The sequence below is a fragment of the Stenella coeruleoalba genome, assembly GCF_951394435.1.
Source record: "Stenella coeruleoalba genome assembly, contig: scaffold_50, whole genome shotgun sequence".
Taxonomy (NCBI): Eukaryota; Metazoa; Chordata; class Mammalia; order Artiodactyla; family Delphinidae; genus Stenella; species Stenella coeruleoalba.
The window spans coordinates 1,382,924-1,408,317 of record NW_027645987.1 but is presented as its reverse complement, the minus strand read 5'-3'; the positions used below and the strand labels follow the sequence as shown (position 1 = coordinate 1,408,317).

Here is a 25,394-nt window from a genome sequence, read left to right as displayed (position 1 = left end):
CCCGCCCATCAGCATAACAAGGCTCCCAGTTCTCCATGGCCTGTCCTGCCTTTCTGGATTTTACACTTTTTTCAGATGGCCCTTTTGACCGGGGGGAAGTGAGACTTCATTGTAGTGCAGATTTCCTTTGCAAGCTTGCTTGGTTGGCCAAAAAGGGCGTATGCGTTTTTTCCTGAATATATTCAGGAAAAAACGCATACGCCCTTTTCGGCCAAGTGCATCATTGTGGACGTTCTGCCTCTTTTCCTATGCTTTCAATGCAATTCCAGTCTACCTCCTGAAATCGGTTTCCTGCAATTCTGCCCCGCTTTCAAGTCCTCTTGGCAGCCTTACTTCAGTCTATTTTTGGACGATAGCTGTCATTTATAACTCTGCAGGTTTGTGAATTACAGTGCCCCTGAGCTCCTTTCTTCAACTCGCTTTCTTGTGAGCTGGCCGCAACACCGCAGGATGGCTTCAGGCCCTAATCTGGTTCCGGCACGGCACGCTGAGCCTTTGGTTAATTCCTCTTCCTGGTGGGAAATGAGAGTTAAATTTGCCCGTCCAGACACCTCCAGCTAGTCTCTCATTGGTTCTCGCTATTCCTGTTCATCTTCCGCAGAAATTGCAAACTGGGCCAATCAGGAGGTTAAAGACACTGACCCTCCAAGTCGGGAGAGTGTTAGTAAAGCGTCTGGAATGTTGCACCCGAGTACCAGGGTACGAAAACTGAGACATATTTGAACACGTTTCCCGATCACATGGTTGATCATACTCTGGGTTCCACATGCATGTTTTAGCTGAAGGAAGAATACCTAAAACCTGGGTAGTTGAAACCCGTGGAATGGGTACCATGCAATATGACTTCAAAGGGTCTTCATTTGCTCACCGAACCTCTCCAATCCTATCACTGCTGCGTTTATGCCCCTGTACACAAGCTTGATTCTCTTTCGGAGACATAGCAATCCATAGGTTTTAAGATACTTACTAGTCAGGTACATTCTTAGGCGTTTAATATGCGGTGTTGAGTCCATTTCGTTGAGCAAGGAGTAGCTCTTGTCTATTCCATATTTGGCTTAAGGAACTTTATCTGTGCTCATTTCAATCTCTGGTTTTATGCAGCACCCCAACTCACCTTTCCCCTTAAGCAAGCATAAGTTGGTTTTCTAAATTTGAGACCCTGTTCTGTTTTGGAATTCAGTTCCTGTGTAGCCAAGTTTACATTCCGTGTATTAGTGATATCTTATGATGTTTCTTTTTCTGTGTGACTTATTTCAGTTAGAATCATCATACCTGAATCCACTCATTATGCTGCTACGGCCCTGATGACATAGATTTCATTGCTGAGTGATACTGCATTGTACGTAAGTACCACAAGTTGTTTATCCATTTTTCACTTTCTGCGATGTTGAACTTGTACTGTAAACGAGGTTCTTGTAAACAGAGCCGTTCCAAACTTTGGGGTGGCTGTGTCTTTTTGATTTTAATTTCCCTAAGCTATAGGACCATAAGTGGAAGTGCCCTAGGTTCTGTTGCTTTGTTTTTTAGATGTTTCAGGAAACACCATACACTTCTCCCGAGTGGTTGTTGGCAATTTACATCCCGCCCATCAGCATAACAAGGCTCCCAGTTCTCCATGGCCTGTCCTGCCTTTCTGGATTTTACACTTTTTTCAGATGGCCCTTTTGACCGGGGGGAAGTGAGACTTCATTGTAGTGCAGATTTCCTTTGCAAGCTTGCTTGGTTGGCCAAAAAGGGCGTATGCGTTTTTTCCTGAATATATTCAGGAAAAAACGCATACGCCCTTTTTGGCCAAGTGCATCATTGTGGACGTTCTGCCTCTTTTCCTATGCTTTCAATGCAATTCCAGTCTACCTCCTGAAATCGGTTTCCTGCAATTCTGCCCCGCTTTCAAGTCCTCTTGGCAGCCTTACTTCAGTCTATTTTTGGACGATAGCTGTCATTTATAACTCTGCAGGTTTGTGAATTACAGTGCCCCTGAGCTCCTTTCTTCAACTCGCTTTCTTGTGAGCTGGCCGCAACACCGCAGGATGGCTTCAGGCCCTAATCTGGTTCCGGCACGGCACGCTGAGCCTTTGGTTAATTCCTCTTCCTGGTGGGAAATGAGAGTTAAATTTGCCCGTCCAGACACCTCCAGCTAGTCTCTCATTGGTTCTCGCTATTCCTGTTCATCTTCCGCAGAAATTGCAAACTGGGCCAATCAGGAGGTTAAAGACACTGACCCTCCAAGTCGGGAGAGTGTTAGTAAAGCGTCTGGAATGTTGCACCCGAGTACCAGGGTACGAAAACTGAGACATATTTGAACACGTTTCCCGATCACATGGTTGATCATACTCTGGGTTCCACATGCATGTTTTAGCTGAAGGAAGAATACCTAAAACCTGGGTAGTTGAAACCCGTGGAATGGGTACCATGCAATATGACTTCAAAGGGTCTTCATTTGCTCACCGAACCTCTCCAATCCTATCACTGCTGCGTTTATGCCCCTGTACACAAGCTTGATTCTCTTTCGGAGACATAGCAATCCATAGGTTTTAAGATACTTACTAGTCAGGTACATTCTTAGGCGTTTAATATGCGGTGTTGAGTCCATTTCGTTGAGCAAGGAGTAGCTCTTGTCTATTCCATATTTGGCTTAAGGAACTTTATCTGTGCTCATTTCAATCTCTGGTTTTATGCAGCACCCCAACTCACCTTTCCCCTTAAGCAAGCATAAGTTGGTTTTCTAAATTTGAGATCCTGTTCTGTTCTGTAATTCAGTTCCTGTGTAGCCAAGTTTACATTCCGTGTATTAGTGATATCTTATGATGTTTCTTTTTCTGTGTGACTTATTTCAGTTAGAATCATCATACCTGAATCCACTCATTATGCTGCTACGGCCCTGATGACATAGATTTCATTGCTGAGTGATACTGCATTGTACGTAAGTACCACAAGTTGTTTATCCATTTTTCACTTTCTGCGATGTTGAACTTGTACTGTAAACGAGGTTCTTGTAAACAGAGCCGTTCCAAACTTTGGGGTGGCTGTGTCTTTTTGATTTTAATTTCCCTAAGCTATAGGACCATAAGTGGAAGTGCCCTAGGCTCTGTTGCTTTGTTTTTTAGATGTTTCAGGAAACACCATACACTTCTCCCGAGTGGTTGTTGGCAATTTACATCCCGCCCATCAGCATAACAAGGCTCCCAGTTCTCCATGGCCTGTCCTGCCTTTCTGGATTTTACACTTTTTTCAGATGGCCCTTTTGACCGGGGGGAAGTGAGACTTCATTGTAGTGCAGATTTCCTTTGCAAGCTTGCTTGGTTGGCCAAAAAGGGCGTATGCGTTTTTTCCTGAATATATTCAGGAAAAAACGCATACGCCCTTTTTGGCCAAGTGCATCATTGTGGACGTTCTGCCTCTTTTCCTATGCTTTCAATGCAATTCCAGTCTACCTCCTGAAATCGGTTTCCTGCAATTCTGCCCCGCTTTCAAGTCCTCTTGGCAGCCTTACTTCAGTCTATTTTTGGACGATAGCTGTCATTTATAACTCTGCAGGTTTGTGAATTACAGTGCCCCTGAGCTCCTTTCTTCAACTGGCTTTCTTGTGAGCTGGCCGCAACACCGCAGGATGGCTTCAGGCCCTAATCTGGTTCCGGCACGGCACGCTGAGCCTTTGGTTATTTCCTCTTCCTGGTGGGAAATGAGAGTTAAATTTGCCCGTCCAGACACCTCCAGCTAGTCTCTCATTGGTTCTCGCTATTCCTTTTCATCTTCCGCAGAAATTGCAAACTGGGCCAAACAGGAGGTTAAAGGCGCTGACTCTCCAAGTCGGGAGAGTGTTACTAAAGCGTCTGGAATGTTGCACCCGAGTACCAGGGGAGGAAAACTGAGACATATTTGAACACGTCTCCCGTTCACATGGTTGATCATACTTGGGTTCCACATGCATGTTTTAGCTTAAGGAAGAATACCTGAAACCTGGGTAGTTGAAACCCTTGGAATGGGTACCATGCAATATGACTTCAAAGGGTCTTCATTTGCTCACCGAACCTCTCCAATCCTATCACTGCTGCGTTTATGCCCCTGTACACATGCTTGATTCTCTTTCGGAGACATAGCAATCCATAGGTTTTAAGATACTTACAAGTCAGGTACATTCTTAGGCGTTTAATATGCGGTGTTGAGTCCATTTCGTTGAGCAAGGAGTAGCTCTTGTCTATTCCATATTTGGCTTAAGGAACTTTATCTGTGCTCATTTCAATCTCTGGTTTTATGCTGCACCCCAACTCACCTTTACCCTTAAGCAAGCATAAGTTGTTTTTCTAAATTTGAGACACTGTTCTGTTCTGTAATTCAGTTCCTGTGTAGCCAAGTTTCCATTCCGTGTATTACTGATATCTTATGATGTTTCTTTTTCTGTGTGACTTATTTCAGTTAGAATCATCATACCTGAATCCACTCATTGTGCTGCTAAGGGCCTGATGACATAGATTTCATTGCTGAGTGATATTGCTTTGTAAGTGAATACCACAACTTCTTTATCCATTTTTCACTTTCTGCGATGTTGAACTTGTACTGTAAACGAGGTTCTTGTAAACAGAGCCGTTCCAAACTTTGGGGTGGCTGTGTCTTTTTGATTTTAATTTCCCTAAGCTATAGGACCATAAGTGGAAGTGCCCTAGGTTCTGTTGCTTTGTTTTTTAGATGTTTCAGGAAACACCATACACTTCTCCCGAGTGGTTGTTGGCAATTTACATCCCGCCCATCAGCATAACAAGGCTCCCAGTTCTCCATGGCCTGTCCTGCCTTTCTGGATTTTACACTTTTTTCAGATGGCCCTTTTGACCGGGGGGAAGTGAGACTTCATTGTAGTGCAGATTTCCTTTGCAAGCTTGCTTGGTTGGCCAAAAAGGGCGTATGCGTTTTTTCCTGAATATATTCAGGAAAAAACGCATACGCCCTTTTTGGCCAAGTGCATCATTGTGGACGTTCTGCCTCTTTTCCTATGCTTTCAATGCAATTCCAGTCTACCTCCTGAAATCGGTTTCCTGCAATTCTGCCCCGCTTTCAAGTCCTCTTGGCAGCCTTACTTCAGTCTATTTTTGGACGATAGCTGTCATTTATAACTCTGCAGGTTTGTGAATTACAGTGCCCCTGAGCTCGTTTCTTCAACTCGCCTTCTTTTGAGCTGGCCGCAACACCGCAGGATGGCTTCAGGCCGTAATCTGGTTCTGGCATGGCACGCTGAGCCTTTGGTTAATTCCTCTTCCTGGTAGGAAATGAGAGTTAAATTTGCCTGTCCAGACACCTCCAGCTAGTCTCCATTGGTTCTCGCTATTCCTGTTCATCTTCCGCAGAAATTGCAAACTGGGCCAAACAGGAGGTTAAAGGGACTGACTCTCCAAGTGGGGAGAGTGTTAGTAAAGCGTCTGGAATGTTGCACCCGAGTACCAGGGTACGAAAACTGAGACATATTTGAACACGTCTCCCGATCACATGGTTGATCATACTCTAGGTTCCACATGCATGTTTTAGCTGAAGGAAGAATACCTTAAACCTGGGTAGTTCAAACCCGTGGAATGGGTACCATGCAATATGACTTCAAAGGGTCTTCATTTGCTCACCGAACCTCTCCAATCCTACCACTGCTGCATTTATGAACCTGTACACATGCTTGATTCTCTTTTGGAGACATAGCAATCCATAGGTTTTAAGATACTTACAAATCAGGTACATTCTTAGGCATTTAATATGCGGTGTTGAGTCCATTTCGTTGAGCAAGGAGTAGCTCTTGTCTATTCCATATTTGGCTTAAGGAACTTTATCTGTGCTCATTTCAATCTCTGGTTTTATGCAGCACCCCAACTCACCTTTACCCTTAAGCAAGCATAAGTTGTTTTTCTAAATTTGAGACACTGTTCTGTTCTGTAATTCAGTTCCTGTGTAGCCAAGTTTACATTCTGTGTATTAGTGATATCTTATGATGTTTCTTTTTCTGTGTGACTTATTTCAGTTAGAATCATCGTACCTGAATCCACTCATTATGCTGCTACGGGCCTGATGACATAGATTTCATTGCTGAGTGATACTGCATTGTACGTAAGTACCACAAGTTCTTTATCCATTTTTCACTTTCTGTGATATTGAACTTGTACGGTAAACGAGGTTCTTGTAAACAGAGGCGTCCCAAACTTTGGGGTGGCTGTGTCTTTTTTATTTTAATTTCCCTAAGCTATAGGACCATAAGTGGCAGTGCCCTAGGCTCTGTTGCTTTGTTTTTTAGATGTTTCAGGAAACACCATACACTTCTCCGGAGTGTCTGTTGGCAATTTACATCCCGCCCATCAGCATATCAAGGCTCCCAGTTCTCCATGGCCTGTCCTGCCTTTCTGGATTTTACACTTTTTTCAGATGGCCCTTTTGACCGGGGGGAAGTGAGACTTCATTGTAGTGCAGATTTCCTTTGCAAGCTTGCTTGGTTGGCCAAAAAGGGCGTATGCGTTTTTTCCTGAATATATTCAGGAAAAAACGCATACGCCCTTTTTGGCCAAGTGCATCATTGTGGACGTTCTGCCTCTTTTCCTATGCTTTCAATGCAATTCCAGTCTACCTCCTGAAATCGGTTTCCTGCAATTCTGCCCCGCTTTCAAGTCCTCTTGGCAGCCTTACTTCAGTCTATTTTTGGACGATAGCTGTCATTTATAACTCTGCAGGTTTGTGAATTACAGTGCCCCTGAGCTCCTTTCTTCAACTCGCTTTCTTTTGAGCTGGCCGCAACACCGCAGGATGGCTTCAGGCCCTAATCTGGTTCCGGCACGGCACGCTGAGCCTTTGGTTAATTCCTCTTCCTGGTGGGAAATGAGAGTTAAATTTGCCCGTCCAGACACCTCCAGCTAGTCTCTCATTGGTTCTCGCTATTCCTGTTCATCTTCCGCAGAAATTGCAAACTGGGCCAATCAGGAGGTTAAAGACACTGACCCTCCAAGTCGGGAGAGTGTTAGGAAAGCGTCTGGAATGTTGCACCCGAGTACCAGGGTACGAAAACTGAGACATATTTGAACACGTTTCCCGATCACATGGTTGATCATACTCTGGGTTACACATGCATGTTTTAGCTGAAGGAAGAATACCTAAAACCTGGGTAGTTGAAACCCGTGGAATGGGTACCATGCAATATGACTTCAAAGGGTCTTCATTTGCTCACCGAACCTCTCCAATCCTATCACTGCTGCGTTTATGCCCCTGTACACATGCTTGATTCTCTTTCGGAGACATAGCAATCCATAGGTTTTAAGATACTTACTAGTCAGGTACATTCTTAGGCGTTTAATATGCGGTGTTGAGTCCATTTCGTTGAGCAAGGAGTAGCTCTTGTCTATTCCATATTTGGCTTAAGGAACTTTATCTGTGCTCATTTCAATCTCTGGTTTTATGCAGCACCCCAACTCACCTTTCCCCTTAAGCAAGCATAAGTTGGTTTTCTAAATTTGAGAACCTGTTCTGTTTTGGAATTCAGTTCCTGTGTAGCCAAGTTTACATTCCGTGTATTAGTGATATCTTATGATGTTTCTTTTTCTGTGTGACTTATTTCAGTTAGAATCATCATACCTGAATCTACTCATTATGCTGCTACGGCCCTGATGACATAGATTTCATTGCTGAGTGATACTGCATTGTACGTAAGTACCACAAGTTGTTTATCCATTTTTCACTTTCTGCGATGTTGAACTTGTACTGTAAACGAGGTTCTTGTAAACAGAGCCGTTCCAAACTTTGGGGTGGCTGTGTCTTTTTGATTTTAATTTCCCTAAGCTATAGGACCATATGTGGAAGTGCCCTAGGCTCTTTTGCTTTGTTTTTTAGATGTTTCAGGAAACACCATACACTTCTCCCGAGTGTCTGTTGGCAATTTACATCCCGCCCATCAGCATAACAAGGCTCCCAGTTCTCCATGGCCTGTTGCCTTTCTGGATTTTACACTTTTTTCAGATGGCCCTTTTGACCGGGGGGAAGTGAGACTTCATTGTAGTGCAGATTTCCTTTGCAAGCTTGCTTGGTTGGCCAAAAAGGGCGTATGCGTTTTTTCCTGAATATATTCAGGAAAAAACGCATACGCCCTTTTTGGCCAAGTGCATCATTGTGGACGTTCTGCCTCTTTTCCTATGCTTTCAATGCAATTCCAGTCTACCTCCTGAAATCGGTTTCCTGCAATTCTGCCCCGCTTTCAAGTCCTCTTGGCAGCCTTACTTCAGTCTATTTTTGGACGATAGCTGTCATTTATAACTCTGCAGGTTTGTGAATTACAGTGCCCCTGAGCTCCTTTCTTCAACTCGCTTTCTTGTGAGCTGGCCGCAACACCGCAGGATGGCTTCAGGCCCTAATCTGGTTCCGGCACGGCACGCTGAGCCTTTGGTTAATTCCACTTCCCGGTGGGAAATGACAGTTAAATTTGCCCGTCCAGACACCTCCAGCTAGTCTCTCATTGGTTCTCGCTATTCCTGTTCATCTTCCGCAGAAATTGCAAACTGGGCCAAACAGGAGGTTAAAGACACTGACTCTCCAAGTGGGGAGAGTGTTAGTAAAGCGTCTGGAATGTTGCACCCGAGTACCAGGGGAGGAAAACTGAGACATATTTGAACACGTCTCCCGATCACATGGTTGATCATACTCTAGGTTCCACATGCATGTTTTAGCTGAAGGAAGAATACCTAAAACCTGGGTAGTTGAAACCCGTAGAATGGGTACCATGCAATATGACTTCAAAGGGTCTTCATTTGCTCACCGAACCTCTCCAATCCTATCACTGCTGCGTTTATGCCCCTGTACACATGCTTGATTCTCTTTCGGAGACATAGCAATCCATAGGTTTTAAGATACTTACAAGTCAGGTACATTCTTAGGCGTTTAATATGCGGTGTTGAGTCCATTTCGTTGAGCAAGGAGTAGCTCTTGTCTATTCCATATTTGGCTTAAGGAACTTTATCTGTGCTCATTTCAATCTCTGGTTTTATGCAGCACCCCAACTGACTTTTACCCTTAAGCAAGCATAAGTTGTTTTTCTAAATTTGAGACACTGTTCTGTTCTGTAATTCAGTTCCTGTGTAGCCAAGTTTCCATTCCGTGTATTACTGATATCTTATGATGTTTCTTTTTCTGTGTGACTTATTTCAGTTAGAATCATCATACCTGAATCCACTCATTGTGCTGCTAAGGGCCTGATGACATAGATTTCATTGCTGAGTGATATTGCTTTGTAAGTGAATACCACAACTTCTTTATCCATTTTTCACTTTCTGCGATGTTGAACTTGTACTGTAAACGAGGTTCTTGTAAACAGAGCCGTTCCAAACTTTGGGGTGGCTGTGTCTTTTTGATTTTAATTTCCCTAAGCTATAGGACCATAAGTGGCAGTGCCCTAGGCTCTGTTGCTTTGTTTTTTAGATGTTTCAGGAAACACCATACACTTCTCCGGAGTGTCTGTTGGCAATTTACATCCCGCCCATCAGCATAACAAGGCTCCCAGTTCTCCATGGCCTGTCCTGCCTTTCTGGATTTTACACTTTTTTCAGATGGCCCTTTTGACCGGGGGGATGTGAGACTTCATTGTAGTGCAGATTTCCTTTGCAAGCTTGCTTGGTTGGCCAAAAAGGGCGTATGCGTTTTTTCCTGAATATATTCAGGAAAAAACGCATACGCCCTTTTTGGCCAAGTGCATCATTGTGGACGTTCTGCCTCTTTTCCTATGCTTTCAATGCAATTCCAGTCTACCTCCTGAAATCGGTTTCCTGCAATTCTGCCCCGCTTTCAAGTCCTCTTGGCAGCCTTACTTCAGTCTATTTTTGGACGATAGCTGTCATTTATAACTCTGCAGGTTTGTGAATTACAGTGCCCCTGAGCTCCTTTCTTCAACTCGCTTTCTTGTGACCTGGCCGCAACACCGCAGGATGGCTTCAGGCCCTAATCTGGTTCCGGCACGGCACGCTGAGCCTTTGGTTAATTCCTCTTCCTGGTGGGAAATGAGAGTTAAATTTGCCCGTCCAGACACCTCCAGCTAGTCTCTCATTGGTTCTCGCTATTCCTGTTCATCTTCCGCAGAAATTGCAAACTGGGCCAAACAGGAGGTTAAACGGACTGACTCTCCAAGTGGGGAGAGTGTTAGTAAAGCGTCTGGAATGTTGCACCCGAGTACCAGGGGAGGAAAACTGAGACATATTTGAACACGTCTCCCGATCACATGGTTGATCATACTCTAGGTTCCACATGCATGTTTTAGCTGAAGGAAGAATACCTTAAACCTGGGTAGTTGAAACCCGTGGAATGGGTACCATGCAATATGACTTCAAAGGGTCTTCATTTGCTCACCGAACCTCTCCAATCCTATCACTGCTGCGTTTATGCCCCTGTACACATGCTTGATTCTCTTTCGGAGACATAGCAATCCATAGGTTTTAAGATACTTACTAGTCAGGTACATTCTTAGGCGTTTAATATGGGGTGTTGAGTCCATTTCGTTGAGCAAGGAGTAGCTCTTGTCTATTCCATATTTGGCTTAAGGAACTTTATCTGTGCTCATTTCAATCTCTGGTTTTATGCAGCACCCCAACTCACCTTTCCCCTTAAGCAAGAATAAGTTGGTTTTCTAAATTTGAGACCCTGTTCTGTTCTGTAATTCAGTTCCTGTGTAGCCAAGTTTACATTCCGTGTATTACTGATATCTTATGATGTTTCTTTTTCTGTGTGACTTATTTTAGTTAGAATCATCATACCTGAATCCACTCATTGTGCTGCTAAGGGCCTGATGACACAGATTTCATTGCTGAGTGATATTGCTTTGTAAGTAAATACCACAACTTCTTTATCCATTTTTCACTTTCTGCGATGTTGAACTTGTACTGTAAACGAGGTTCTTGTAAACAGAGCCGTTCCAAACTTTGGGGTGGCTGTGTCTTTTTGATTTTAATTTCCCTAAGCTATAGGACCATAAGTGGAAGTGCCCTAGGTTCTGTTGCTTTGTTTTTTAGATGTTTCAGGAAACACCATACACTTCTCCCGAGTGGTTGTTGGCAATTTACATCCCGCCCATCAGCATAACAAGGCTCCCAGTTCTCCATGGCCTGTCCTGCCTTTCTGGATTTTACACTTTTTTCAGATGGCCCTTTTGACCGGGGGGAAGTGAGACTTCATTGTAGTGCAGATTTCCTTTGCAAGCTTGCTTGGTTGGCCAAAAAGGGCGTATGCGTTTTTTCCTGAATATATTCAGGAAAAAACGCATACGCCCTTTTTGGCCAAGTGCATCATTGTGGACGTTCTGCCTCTTTTCCTATGCTTTCAATGCAATTCCAGTCTACCTCCTGAAATCGGTTTCCTGCAATTCTGACCCGCTTTCAAGTCCTCTTGGCAGCCTTACTTCAGTCTATTTTTGGACGATAGCTGTCATTTATAACTCTGCAGGTTTGTGAATTACAGTGCCCCTGAGCTCCTTTCTTCAACTCGCTTTCTTGTGACCTGGCCGCAACACCGCAGGATGGCTTCAGGACCTAATTTGGTTCCAGCACGGCACGCTGAGCCTTTGGTTATTTCCTCTTCCTGGTGGGAAATGAGAGTTAAATTTGCCCGTCCAGACACCTCCAGCTAGTCTCTCATTGGTTCTCGCTATTCCTGTTCATCTTCCGCAGAAATTGCAAACTGGGCCAAACAGGAGGTTAAAGGCGCTGACTCTCCAAGTGGGGAGAGTGTTAGTAAAGGGTCTGGAATGTTGCACCCGAGTACCAGGGGAGGAAAACTGAGACATATTTGAACACGTCTCCCGTTCACATGGTTGATCATACTTGGGTTCCACATGCATGTTTTAGCTGAAGGAAGAATACCTTAAACCTGGAGAGTTGAGACCCGTGTAATGGGTACCATGCAATATGACTTCAAAGGGTCTTCATTTGCTCACCGAACCTCTCCAATCCTATCACTGCTGCGTTTATGCCCCTGTACACATGCTTGATTCTCTTTCGGAGACATAGCAATCCATAGGTTTTAAGATACTTACTAGTCAGGTACATTCTTAGGCGTTTAATATGCGGTGTTGAGTCCATTTCGTTGAGCAAGGAGTAGCTCTTGTCTATTCCATATTTGGCTTAAGGAACTTTATCTGTGCTCATTTCAATCTCTGGTTTTATGCAGCACCCCAACTCACCTTTCCCCTTAAGCAAGCATAAGTTGGTTTTCTAAATTTGAGAACCTGTTCTGTTGTGGAATTCAGTTCCTGTGTAGCCACGTTTACATTCCGTGTATTACTGATATCTTATGATGTTTCTTTTTCTGTGTGACTTATTTCAGTTAGAATCATCGTACCTGAATCTACTCATTATGCTGCTACGGCCCTGATGACATAGATTTCATTGCTGAGTGATACTGCATTGTACGTAAGTACCACAAGTTCTTTATCCATTTTTCACTTTCTGCGATGTTAAACTTGTACTGTAAACGAGGTTCTTGTAAACAGAGGCGTCCCAAACTTTGGGGTGGCTGTGTCTTTTTGATTTTAATTTCCCTAAGCTATAGGACCATAAGTGGAAGTGCCCTAGGCTCTGTTGCTTTGTTTTTTAGATGTTTCAGGAAACACCATACACTTCTCCCGAGTGTCTGTTGGCAATTCACATCCCGCCCATCAGCATAACAAGGCTCCCAGTTCTCCATGGCCTGTTGCCTTTCTGGATTTTACACTTTTTTCAGATGGCCCTTTTGACCGGGGGGAAGTGAGACTTCATTGTAGTGCAGATTTCCTTTGCAAGCTTGCTTGGTTGGCCAAAAAGGGCGTATGCGTTTTTTCCTGAATATATTCAGGAAAAAACGCATACGCCCTTTTTGGCCAAGTGCATCATTGTGGACGTTCTGCCTCTTTTCCTATGCTTTCAATGCAATTCCAGTCTACCTCCTGAAATCGGTTTCCTGCAATTCTGCCCCGCTTTCAAGTCCTCTTGGCAGCCTTACTTCAGTCTATTTTTGGACGATAGCTGTCATTTATAACTCTGCAGGTTTGTGAATTACAGTGCCCCTGAGCTCCTTTCTTCAACTCGCTTTCTTGTGAGCTGGCCGCAACAGCGCAGGATGGCTTCAGGCCCTAATCTGGTTCCGGCACGGCACGCTGAGCCTTTGGTTATTTCCTCTTCCTGGTGGGAAATGAGAGTTAAATTTGCCCGTCCAGACACCTCCAGCTAGTCTCTCATTGGTTCTCGCTATTCCTGTTCATCTTCCGCAGAAATTGCAAACTGGGCCAAACAGGAGGTTAAAGACACTGACTCTCCAAGTCGGGAGAGTGTTAGTAAAGCATCTGGAATGTTGCACCCGAGTACCAGGGTACGAAAACTGAGACATATTTGAACACGTCTCCCGATCACATGGTTGATCATACTCTGGGTTCCACATGCATGTTTTAGCTGAAGGAAGAATACCTAAAACCTGGGTATTTGAAACCCGTGGAATGGGTACCATGCAATATGATTTCAAAGGGTCTTCATTTGCTCACCGAACCTCTCCAATCCTATCACTGCTGCGTTTATGCCCCTGTACACATGCTTGATTCTCTTTCAGAGACATAGCAATCCATAGGTTTTAAGATACTTACTAGTCAGGTACATTCTTACGCATTTAATATGCGGTGTTGAGTCCATTTCGTTGAGCAAGGAGTAGCTCTTGTCTATTCCATATTTGGCTTAAGGAACTTTATCTGTGCTCATTTCAATCTCTGGTTTTATGCAGCACCCCAACTCACCTTTCCCCTTAAGCAAGCATAAGTTGGTTTTCTAAATTTGAGACCCTGTTCTGTTCTGTAATTCAGTTCCTGTGTAGCCAAGTTTACATTCCGTGTATTACTGATATCTTATGATGTTTCTTTTTCTGTGTGACTTATTTCAGTTAGAATCATCATACCTGAATCCACTCATGGTGCTGCTAAGGGCCTGATGACACAGATTTCATTGCTGAGTGATATTGCTTTGTAAGTAAATACCACAACTTCTTTATCCATTTTTCACTTTCTGCGATGTTGAACTTGTAGTGTAAACGAGGTTCTTGTAAACAGAGCCGTTCCAAACTTTGGGGTGGCTGTGTCTTTTTGATTTTAATTTCCCTAAGCTATAGGACCATAAGTGGAAGTGCCCTAGGTTCTGTTGCTTTGTTTTTTAGATGTTTCAGGAAACACCATACACTTCTCCTGAGTGGTTGTTGGCAATTTACATCCCGCCCATCAGCATAACAAGGCTCCCAGTTCTCCATGGCCTGTCCTGCCTTTCTGGATTTTACACTTTTTTCAGATGGCCCTTTTGACCGGGGGGAAGTGAGACTTCATTGTAGTGCAGATTTCCTTTGCAAGCTTGCTTGGTTGGCCAAAAAGGGCGTATGCGTTTTTTCCTGAATATATTCAGGAAAAAACGCATACGCCCTTTTTGGCCAAGTGCATCATTGTGGACGTTCTGCCTCTTTTCCTATGCTTTCAATGCAATTCCAGTCTACCTCCTGAAATCGGTTTCCTGCAATTCTGACCCGCATTCAAGTCCTCTTGGCAGCCTTACTTCAGTCTATTTTTGGACGATAGCTGTCATTTATAACTCTGCAGGTTTGTGAATTACAGTGCCCCTGAGCTCCTTTCTTCAACTCGCTTTCTTGTGACCTGGCCGCAACACCGCAGGATGGCTTCAGGCCCTAATCTGGTTCCGGCCCGGCATGCTGAGCCTTTGGTTAATTCGTCTTCCTGGTGGGAAATGAGAGTTAAATTTGCCCGTCCAGACACCTCCAGCTAGCCTCTCATTGGTTCTCGCTATTCCTGTTCATCTTCCGCAGAAATTGCAAACTGGGCCAAACAGGAGGTTAAACGGACTGACTCTCCAAGTGGGGAGAGTGTTAGTAAAGCGTCTGGAATGTTGCACCCGAGTACCAGGGGAGGAAAACTGAGACATATTTGAACACGTCTCCCGATCACATGGTTGATCATACTCTAGGTTCCACATGCATGTTTTAGCTGAAGGAAGAATACCTTAAACGTGGGTAGTTGAAACCCGTGGAATGGGTACCATGCAATATGACTTCAAAGGGTCTTCATTTGCTCACCGAACCTCTCCAATCCTATCACTGCTGCGTTTATGCCCCTGTACACATGCTTGATTCTCTTTCGGAGACATAGCAATCCATAGGTTTTAAGATACTTACTAGTCAGGTACATTCTTAGGCGTTTAATATGGGGTGTTGAGTCCATTTCGTTGAGCAAGGAGTAGCTCTTGTCTATTCCATATTTGGCTTAAGGAACTTTATCTGTGCTCATTTCAATCTCTGGTTTTATGCAGCACCCCAACTCACCTTTCCCCTTAAGCAAGAATAAGTTGGTTTTCTAAATTTGAGACCCTGTTCTGTTCTGTAATTCAGTTCCTGTGTAGCCAAGTTTACATTCCGTGTATTACTGATATCTTATGATGTTTCTTTTTCTGTGTGACTTATTTCAGTTAGAATCATCATACCTGAATCCACTCATTGTGCTGCTAAGGGCCTGATGACACAGATTTCATTGCTGAGTGATATTGCTTTGTAAGTAAATACCACAACTTCTTTATCCATTTTTCACTTTCTGCGATGTTGAACTTGTACTGTAAACGAGGTTCTTGTAAACAGAGCCGTTCCAAACTTTGGGGTGGCTGTGTCTTTTTCATTTTAATTTCCCTAAGCTATAGGACCATAAGTGGAAGTGCCCTAGGTTCTGTTGCTTTGTTTTTTAGATGTTTCAGGAAACACCATACACTTCTCCCGAGTGGTTGTTGGCAATTTACATCCCGCCCATCAGCATAACAAGGCTCCCAGTTCTCCATGGCCTGTCCTGCCTTTCTGGATTTTACACTTTTTTCAGATGGCCCTTTTGACCGGGGGGAAGTGAGACTTCATTGTAGTGCAGATTTCCTTTGCAAGCTTGCTTGGTTGGCCAAAAAGGGCGTATGCGTTTTTTCCTGAATATATTCAGGAAAAAACGCATACGCCCTTTTTGGCCAAGTGCATCATTGTGGACGTTCTGCCTCTTTTCCTATGCTTTCAATGCAATTCCAGTCTACCTCCTGAAATCGGTTTCCTGCAATTCTGCCCCGCTTTCAAGTCCTCTTGGCAGCCTTACTTCAGTCTATTTTTGGACGATAGCTGTCATTTATAACTCTGCAGGTTTGTGAATTACAGTGCCCCTGAGCTCCTTTCTTCAACTCGCTTTCTTGTGACCTGGCCGCAACACCGCAGGATGGCTTCAGGCCCTAATTTGGTTCCGGCACGGCACGCTGAGCCTTTGGTTATTTCCTCTTCCTGGTGGGAAATGAGAGTTAAATTTGCCCGTCCAGACACCTCCAGCTAGTCTCTCATTGGTTCTCGCTATTCCTGTTCATCTTCCGCAGAAATTGCAAACTGGGCCAAACAGGAGGTTAAAGGCGCTGACTCTCCAAGTGGGGAGAGTGTTAGTAAAGGGTCTGGAATGTTGCACCCGAGTACCAGGGGAGGAAAACTGAGACATATTTGAACACGTCTCCCGTTCACATGGTTGATCATACTTGGGTTCCACATGCATGTTTTAGCTGAAGGAAGAATACCTTAAACCTGGACAGTTGAGACCCGTGTAATGGGTACCATGCAATATGACTTCAAAGGGTCTTCATTTGCTCACCGAACCTCTCCAATCCTATCACTGCTGCGTTTATGCCCCTGTACACATGCTTGATTCTCTTTCGGAGACATAGCAATCCATAGGTTTTAAGATACTTACTAGTCAGGTACATTCTTAGGCGTTTAATATGCGGTGTTGAGTCCATTTCGTTGAGCAAGGAGTAGCTCTTGTCTATTCCATATTTGGCTTAAGGAACTTTATCTGTGCTCATTTCAATCTCTGGTTTTATGCAGCAACCCAACTCACCTTTCCCCTTAAGCAAGCATAAGTTGGTTTTCTAAATTTGAGAACCTGTTGTGTTTTGGAATTCAGTTCCTGTGTAGCCACGTTTCCATTCCGTGTATTACTGATATCTTATGATGTTTCTTTTTCTGTGTGACTTATTTCAGTTAGAATCATCGTACCTGAATCTACTCATTATTCTGCTACGGGCCTGATGACATAGATTTCATTGCTGAGTGATACTGCATTGTACGTAAGTACCACAAGTTCTTTATCCATTTTTCACTTTCTGCGATGTTGAACTTGTACTGTAAACGAGGTTCTTGTAAACAGAGGCGTCCCAAACTTTGGGGTGGCTGTGTCTTTTTGATTTTAATTTCCCTAAGCTATAGGACCATAAGTGGCAGTGCCCTAGGCTCTGTTGCTTTGTTTTTTAGATGTTTCAGGAAACACCATACACTTCTCCCGAGTGTCTGTTGGCAATTTACATCCCGCCCATCAGCATAACAAGGCTCCCAGTTCTCCATGGCCTGTTGCCTTTCTGGATTTTACACTTTTTTCAGATGGCCCTTTTGACCGGGGGGAAGTGAGACTTCATTGTAGTGCAGATTTCCTTTGCAAGCTTGCTTGGTTGGCCAAAAAGTGCGTATGCGTTTTTTCCTGAATATATTCAGGAAAAAACGCATACGCCCTTTTTGGCCAAGTGCATCATTGTGGACGTTCTGCCTCTTTTCCTATGCTTTCAATGCAATTCCAGTCTACCTCCTGAAATCGGTTTCCTGCAATTCTGCCCCGCTTTCAAGTCCTCTTGGCAGCCTTACTTCAGTCTATTTTTGGACGATAGCTGTCATTTATAACTCTGCAGGTTTGTGAATTACAGTGCCCCTGAGCTCCTTTCTTCAACTCGCTTTCTTGTGAGCTGGCCGCAACAGCGCAGGATGGCTTCAGGCCCTAATCTGGTTCCGGCACGGCACGCTGAGCCTTTGGTTAATTCCTCTTCCTGGTGGGAAATGAGAGTTAAATTTGCCCGTCCAGACACCTCCAGCTAGTCTCTCATTGGTTCTCGCTATTCCTGTTCATCTTCCGCAGAAATTGCAAACTGGGCCAAACAGGAGGTTAAAGACACTGACTCTCCAAGTCGGGAGAGTGTTAGTAAAGCGTCTGGATTGTTGCACCCGAGTACCAGGGGAGAAAAACTGAGACATATTTGAACACGTCTCCCGATCACATGGTTGATCATACTCTAGGTTCCACATGCATGTTTTAGCTGAAGGAAGAATACCTAAAACCTGGGTAGTTGAAACCCGTGGAATGGGTACCATGCAATATGACTTCAAAGGGTCTTCATTTGCTCACCGAACCTCTCCAATCCTATCACTGCTGCGTTTATGCCCCTGTACACATGCTTGATTCTCTTTCGGAGACATAGCAATCCATAGGTTTTAAGATACTTACTAGTCAGGTACATTCTTAGGCGTTTAATATGGGGTGTTGAGTCCATTTCGTTGAGCAAGGAGTAGCTCTTGTCTATTCCATATTTGGCTTAAGGAACTTTATCTGTGCTCATTTCAATCTCTGGTTTTATGCAGCACCCCAACTCACCTTTCCCCTTAAGCAAGAATAAGTTGGTTTTCTAAATTTGAGACCCTGTTCTGTTCTGTAATTCAGTTCCTGTGTAGCCAAGTTTACATTCCGTGTATTACTGATATCTTATGATGTTTCTTTTTCTGTGTGACTTATTTCAGTTAGAATCATCATACCTGAATCCACTCATTGTGCTGCTAAGGGCCTGATGACACAGATTTCATTGCTGAGTGATATTGCTTTGTAAGTAAATACCACAACTTCTTTATCCATTTTTCACTTTCTGCGATGTTGAACTTGTACTGTAAACGAGGTTCTTGTAAACAGAGCCGTTCCAAACTTTGGGGTGGCTGTGTCTTTTTGATTTTAATTTCCCTAAGCTATAGGACCATAAGTGGAAGTGCCCTAGGTTCTGTTGCTTTGTTTTTTAGAAGTTTCAGGAAACACCATACACTTCTCCCGAGTGGTTGTTGGCAATTTACATCCCGCCCATCAGCATAACAAGGCTCCCAGTTCTCCATGGCCTGTCCTGCCTTTCTGGATTTTACACTTTTTTCAGATGGCCCTTTTGACCGGGGGGAAGTGAGACTTCATTGTAGTGCAGATTTCCTTTGCAAGCTTGCTTGGTTGGCCAAAAAGGGCGTATGCGTTTTTTCCTGAATATATTCAGGAAAAAACGCATACGCCCTTTTTGGCCAAGTGCATCATTGTGGACGTTCTGCCTCTTTTCCTATGCTTTCAATGCAATTCCAGTCTACCTCCTGAAATCGGTTTCCTGCAATTCTGACCCGCTTTCAAGTCCTCTTGGCAGCCTTACTTCAGTCTATTTTTGGACGATAGCTGTCATTTATAACTCTGCAGGTTTGTGAATTACAGTGCCCCTGAGCTACTTTCTTCAACTCGCTTTCTTGTGACCTGGCCGCAACACCGCAGGATGGCTTCAGGCCCTAATTTGGTTCCGGCACGGCACGCTGAGCCTTTGGTTATTTCCTCTTCCTGGTGGGAAATGAGAGTTAAATTTGCCCGTCCAGACACCTCCAGCTAGTCTCTCATTGGTTCTCGCTATTCCTGTTCATCTTCCGCAGAAATTGCAAACTGGGCCAAACAGGAGGTTAAAGGCGCTGACTCTCCAAGTGGGGAGAGTGTTAGTAAAGGGTCTGGAATGTTGCACCCGAGTACCAGGGGAGGAAAACTGAGACATATTTGAACACGTCTCCCGTTCACATGGTTGATCATACTTGGGTTCCACATGCATGTTTTAGCTGAAGGAAGAATACCTTAAACCTGGACAGTTGAGACCCGTGTAATGGGTACCATGCAATATGACTTCAAAGGGTCTTCATTTGCTCACCGAACCTCTCCAATCCTATCACTGCTGCGTTTATGCCCCTGTACACATGCTTGATTCTCTTTCGGAGACATAGCAATCCATAGGTTTTAAGATACTTACTAGTCAGGTACATTCTTAGGCGTTTAATATGCGGTGTTGAGTCCATTTCGTTGAGCAAGGAGTAGCTCTTGTCTATTCCATATTTGGCTTAAGGAACTTTATCTGTGCTCATTTCAATCTCTGGTTTTATGCAGCAACCCAACTCACCTTTCCCCTTAAGCAAGCATAAGTTGGTTTTCTAAATTTGAGAACCTGTTGTGTTTTGGAATTCAGTTCCTGTGTAGCCACGTTTCCATTCCGTGTATTACTGATATCTTATGATGTTTCTTTTTCTGTGTGACTTATTTCAGTTAGAATCATCGTACCTGAATCTACTCATTATTCTGCTACGGGCCTGATGACATAGATTTCATTGCTGAGTGATACTGCATTGTACGTAAGTACCACAAGTTCTTTATCCATTTTTCACTTTCTGCGATGTTGAACTTGTACTGTAAACGAGGTTCTTGTAAACAGAGGCGTCCCAAACTTTGGGGTGGCTGTGTCTTTTTGATTTTAATTTCCCTAAGCTATAGGACCATAAGTGGCAGTGCCCTAGGCTCTGTTGCTTTGTTTTTTAGATGTTTCAGGAAACACCATACACTTCTCCCGAGTGTCTGTTGGCAATTTACATCCCGCCCATCAGCATAACAAGGCTCCCAGTTCTCCATGGCCTGTTGCCTTTCTGGATTTTACACTTTTTTCAGATGGCCCTTTTGACCGGGGGGAAGTGAGACTTCATTGTAGTGCAGATTTCCTTTGCAAGCTTGCTTGGTTGGCCAAAAAGGGCGTATGCGTTTTTTCCTGAATATATTCAGGAAAAAACGCATACGCCCTTTTTGGCCAAGTGCATCATTGTGGACGTTCTGCCTCTTTTCCTATGCTTTCAATGCAATTCCAGTCTACCTCCTGAAATCGGTTTCCTGCAATTCTGCCCCGCTTTCAAGTCCTCTTGGCAGCCTTACTTCAGTCTATTTTTGGACGATAGCTGTCATTTATAACTCTGCAGGTTTGTGAATTACAGTGCCCCTGAGCTCCTTTCTTCAACTCGCTTTCTTGTGAGCTGGCCGCAACAGCGCAGGATGGCTTCAGGCCCTAATCTGGTTCCGGCACGGCACGCTGAGCCTTTGGTTAATTCCTCTTCCTGGTGGGAAATGAGAGTTAAATTTGCCCGTCCAGACACCTCCAGCTAGTCTCTCATTGGTTCTCGCTATTCCTGTTCATCTTCCGCAGAAATTGCAAACTGGGCCAAACAGGAGGTTAAAGACACTGACTCTCCAAGTCGGGAGAGTGTTAGTAAAGCGTCTGGATTGTTGCACCCGAGTACCAGGGGAGGAAAACTGAGACATATTTGAACACGTCTCCCGATCACATGGTTGATCATACTCTGGGTTCCACATGCATGTTTTAGCTGAAGGAAGAATACCTAAAACCTGGGTAGTTGAAACCCGTGGAATGGGTACCATGCAATATGACTTCAAAGGGTCTTCATTTGCTGACCGAACCTCTCCAAACCTATCACTGCTGCGTTTATGCCCCTGTACACATGCTTGATTCTCTTTCGGAGACATAGCAATCCATAGGTTTTAAGATACTTACTAGTCAGGTACATTCTTAGGCGTTTAATATGCGGTGTTGAGTCCATTTCGTTGAGCAAGGAGTAGCTCTTGTCTATTCCATATTTGGCTTAAGGAACTTTATCTGTGCTCATTTCAATCTCTGGTTTTATGCAGCACCCCAACTCACCTTTCCCCTTAAGCAAGCATAAGTTGGTTTTCTAAATTTGAGACCCTGTTCTGTTCTGTAATTCAGTTCCTGTGTAGCCAAGTCTACATTCCGTGTATTAGTGATATCTTATGATGTTTCTTTTTCTGTGTGACTTATTTCAGTTAGAATCATCATACCTGAATCCACTCATTGTGCTGCTAAGGGCCTGATGACACAGATTTCATTGCTGAGTGATATTGCTTTTTAAGTAAATACCACAACTTCTTTATCCATTTTTCACTTTCTGCGATGTTGAACTTGTACTGTAAACGAGGTTCTTGTAAACAGAGGCGTCCCAAACTTTGGGGTGGCTGTGTCTTTTTGATTTTAATTTCCCTAAGCTATAGGACCATAAGTGGAAGTGCCCTAGGTTCTGTTGCTTTGTTTTTTAGATGTTTCAGGAAACACCATACACTTCTCCCGAGTGGTTGTTGGCAATTTACATCCCGCCCATCAGCATAACAAGGCTCCCAGTTCTCCATGGCCTGTCCTGCCTTTCTGGATTATACACTTTTTTCAGATGGCCCTTTTGACCGGGGGGAAGTGAGACTTCATTGTAGTGCAGATTTCCTTTGCAAGCTTGCTTGGTTGGCCAAAAAGGGCGTATGCGTTTTTTCCTGAATATATTCAGGAAAAAACGCATACGCCCTTTTTGGCCAAGTGCATCATTGTGGACGTTCTGCCTCTTTTCCTATGCTTTCAATGCAATTCCAGTCTACCTCCTGAAATCGGTTTCCTGCAATTCTGCCCCGCTTTCAAGTCCTCTTGGCAGCCTTACTTCAGTCTATTTTTGGACGATAGCTGTCATTTATAACTCTGCAGGTTTGTGAATTACAGTGCCCCTGAGCTCCTTTCTTCAACTCGCTTTCTTTTGAGCTGGCCGCAACACCACAGGATGGCTTCAGGCCCTAATCTGGTTCCGGCACGGCACACTGAGCCTTTGGTTATTCCCTCTTCCTGGTGGGAAATGAGAGTTAAATTTGCCCTTCCAGACACCTCCATCTAGCCTCTCATTGGTTCTCGCTATTCCTGTTCATCTTCCGCAGAAATTGCAAACTGAGCCAAACAGGAGGTTAAAGGCGCTGACTCTCCAAGTGGGGAGAGTGTTAGTAAAGCGTCTGGAATGTTGCACCTGAGTACCAGGGGAGGAAAACTGAGACATATTTGAACACGTCTCCCGTTCACATGGTTGATCATACTTGGGTTCCACATGCATGTTTTAGCTGAAGGAAGAATACCTTAAACCTGGAGAGTTGAGACCCGTGTAATGGGTACCATGCAATATGACTTCAAAGGGTCTTCATTTGCTCACCGAACCTCTCCAATCCTATCACTGCTGCGTTTATGCCCCTGTACACAGGCCTGATTCTCTTTTGGAGACATAGCAATCCATAGGTTTTACGATACTTACTAGTCAGGTACATTCTTAGGCGTTTAATATGCGGTGTTGAGTCCATTTCGTTGAGCAAGGAGTAGCTCTTGTCTATTCCATATTTGACTTAAGGAACTTTATCTGTGCTCATTTCAATCTCTGGTTTTATGCAGCACCCCAACTCACCTTTACCCTTAAGCAAGCATAAGTTGGTTTTCTAAATTTCAGACCCTCTTCTGTTTTGGAATGCAGTTCCTGTGTAGCCAAGTTTACATTCCGTGTATTACTGATATCTTATGATGTTTCTTTTTCTGTGTGACTTATTTCAGTTAGAATCATCGTACCTGAATCCACTCATTATGCTGCTACGGGCCTGATGACATAGATTTCATTGCTGAGTGATACTGCGTTGTAAGTAAATACCACAAGTTCTTTATCCATTTTTCACTTTCTGCGATGTTGAACTTGTACTGTAAACGAGGTTCTTGTAAACAGAGGCGTCCCAAACTATGGGGTGGCTGTGTCTTTTTGATTTTAATTTCCCTAAGCTATAGGACCATAAGTGGAAGTGCCCTAGGCTCTGTTGCTTTGTTTTTTAGATGTTTCAGGAAACACCATACACTTCTCCCGAGTGGTTGTTGGCAATTTACATCCCGCCCATCAGCATAACAAGGCTCCCAGTTCTCCATGGCCTGTCCTGCCTTTCTGGATTTTACACTTTTTTCAGATGGCCCTTTTGACCGGGGGGAAGTGAGACTTCATTGTAGTGCAGATTTCCTTTGCAAGCTTGCTTGGTTGGCCAAAAAGGGCGTATGCGTTTTTTCCTGAATATATTCAGGAAAAAACGCATACGCCCTTTTTGGCCAAGTGCATCATTGTGGACGTTCTGCCTCTTTTCCTATGCTTTCAATGCAATTCCAGTCTACCTCCTGAAATCGGTTTCCTGCAATTCTGCCCCGCTTTCAAGTCCTTTTGGCAGCCTTACTTCAGTCTATTTTTGGACGATAGCTGTCATTTATAACTCTGCAGGTTTGTGAATTACAGTGACCCTGAGCTCCTTTCTTCAACTCGCTTTCTTGTGAGCTGGCCGCAACACCGCAGGATGGCTTCAGGCCCTAATCTGGTTCCAGCACGGCACGCTGAGCCTTTGGTTATTTCCTCATCCTGGTGGGAAATGAGAGTTAAAATTGCCCGTCCAGACACCTCCAGCTAGTCTCTCATTGGTTCTCGCTATTCCTGTTCATCTTCCGCAGAAATTGCAAACTGGGCCAAACAGGAGGTTAAAGGCGCTGACTCTCCAAGTGGGGAGAGTGTTAGTAAAGCGTCTGGAATGTTGCACCCGAGTACCAGGGTACGAAAACTGAGACATATTGGAACACGTCTCCTGATCACATCGTTGATCATACTCTAGGTTCTACATGCATGTTTTAGCTGAAGGAAGAATACCTTAAACCTGGGTAGTTGAAACCCGTGGAATGGGTACCATGCAATATGACTTCAAAGGGTCTTCATATGCTCACCGAACCTCTCCAATCCTATCACTGCTGCGTTTATGCCCCTGTACACACGCTTGATTCTCTTTTGGAGACATAGCAATCCATAGGTTTTACGATACTTACTAGTCAGGTACATTCTTAAGCGTTTAATATGCGGTGTTGAGTCCATTTCGTTGAGCAAGGAGTAGCTCTTGTCTATTCCATATTTGGCTTAAGGACCTTTATCTGTGCTCATTTCAATCTCTGGTTTTATGCAGCACCCCAACTCACCTTTCCCCTTAAGCAAGCATAAGTTGCTTTTCTAAATTTGAGACCCTGTTGTGTTTTGGAATTCAGTTCCTGTGTAGCCAAGTTTACATTCTGTGTATTAGTGATACCTTATGATGTTTCTTTTTCTGTGTGACTTATTTCAGTTAGAATCATCGTACCTGAATCCACTCATTATGCTGCTATGGGCCTGATGACATAGATTTCATTGCTGAGTGATACTGCATTGTACGTAAGTACGACAAGTTCTTTATCCATTTTTCACTCTCTGTGATATTGAACTTGTACGGTAAATGATGTTCTTGTAAACAGAGGCGTCCCAAACTTTGGGGTGGCTGTGTCTTTTTGATTTTAGTTTTCCTAAGCTATAGGACCATAAGTGGAAGTGCCCTAGGTTCTGTTGCTTTGTTTTTTAGATGTTTCAGGAAACACCATACACTTCTCCCGAGTGGTTGTTGGCAATTTACATCCCTCCCATCAGCATAACAAGGCTCCCAGTTCTCCATGGCCTGTCCTGCCTTTCTGGATTTTACACTTTTTTCAGATGGCCCTTTTGACCAGGGGGAAGTGAGACTTCATTGTAGTGCAGATTTCCTT

General features: G+C 44.0%; 1 long non-coding RNA gene across 10 annotated transcripts in view; it reads left to right on the top strand.

The window, feature by feature from the left end:
* LOC307181410 overlaps positions 1-25,394 on the top strand; it is a 1,574,020-nt gene that overhangs the window by 332,564 nt on the left and 1,216,062 nt on the right. For 9 of the 10 annotated variants that reach the window (XR_013826708.1, XR_013826709.1, XR_013826710.1 and 6 more), the window contains one exon: positions 21,785-21,870. This is a non-coding gene — a long non-coding RNA (uncharacterized lncRNA). The remainder of the gene's footprint in view (positions 1-21,784; positions 21,871-25,394) is intronic. The other variant, XR_013826714.1, reaches the window with a different exon arrangement.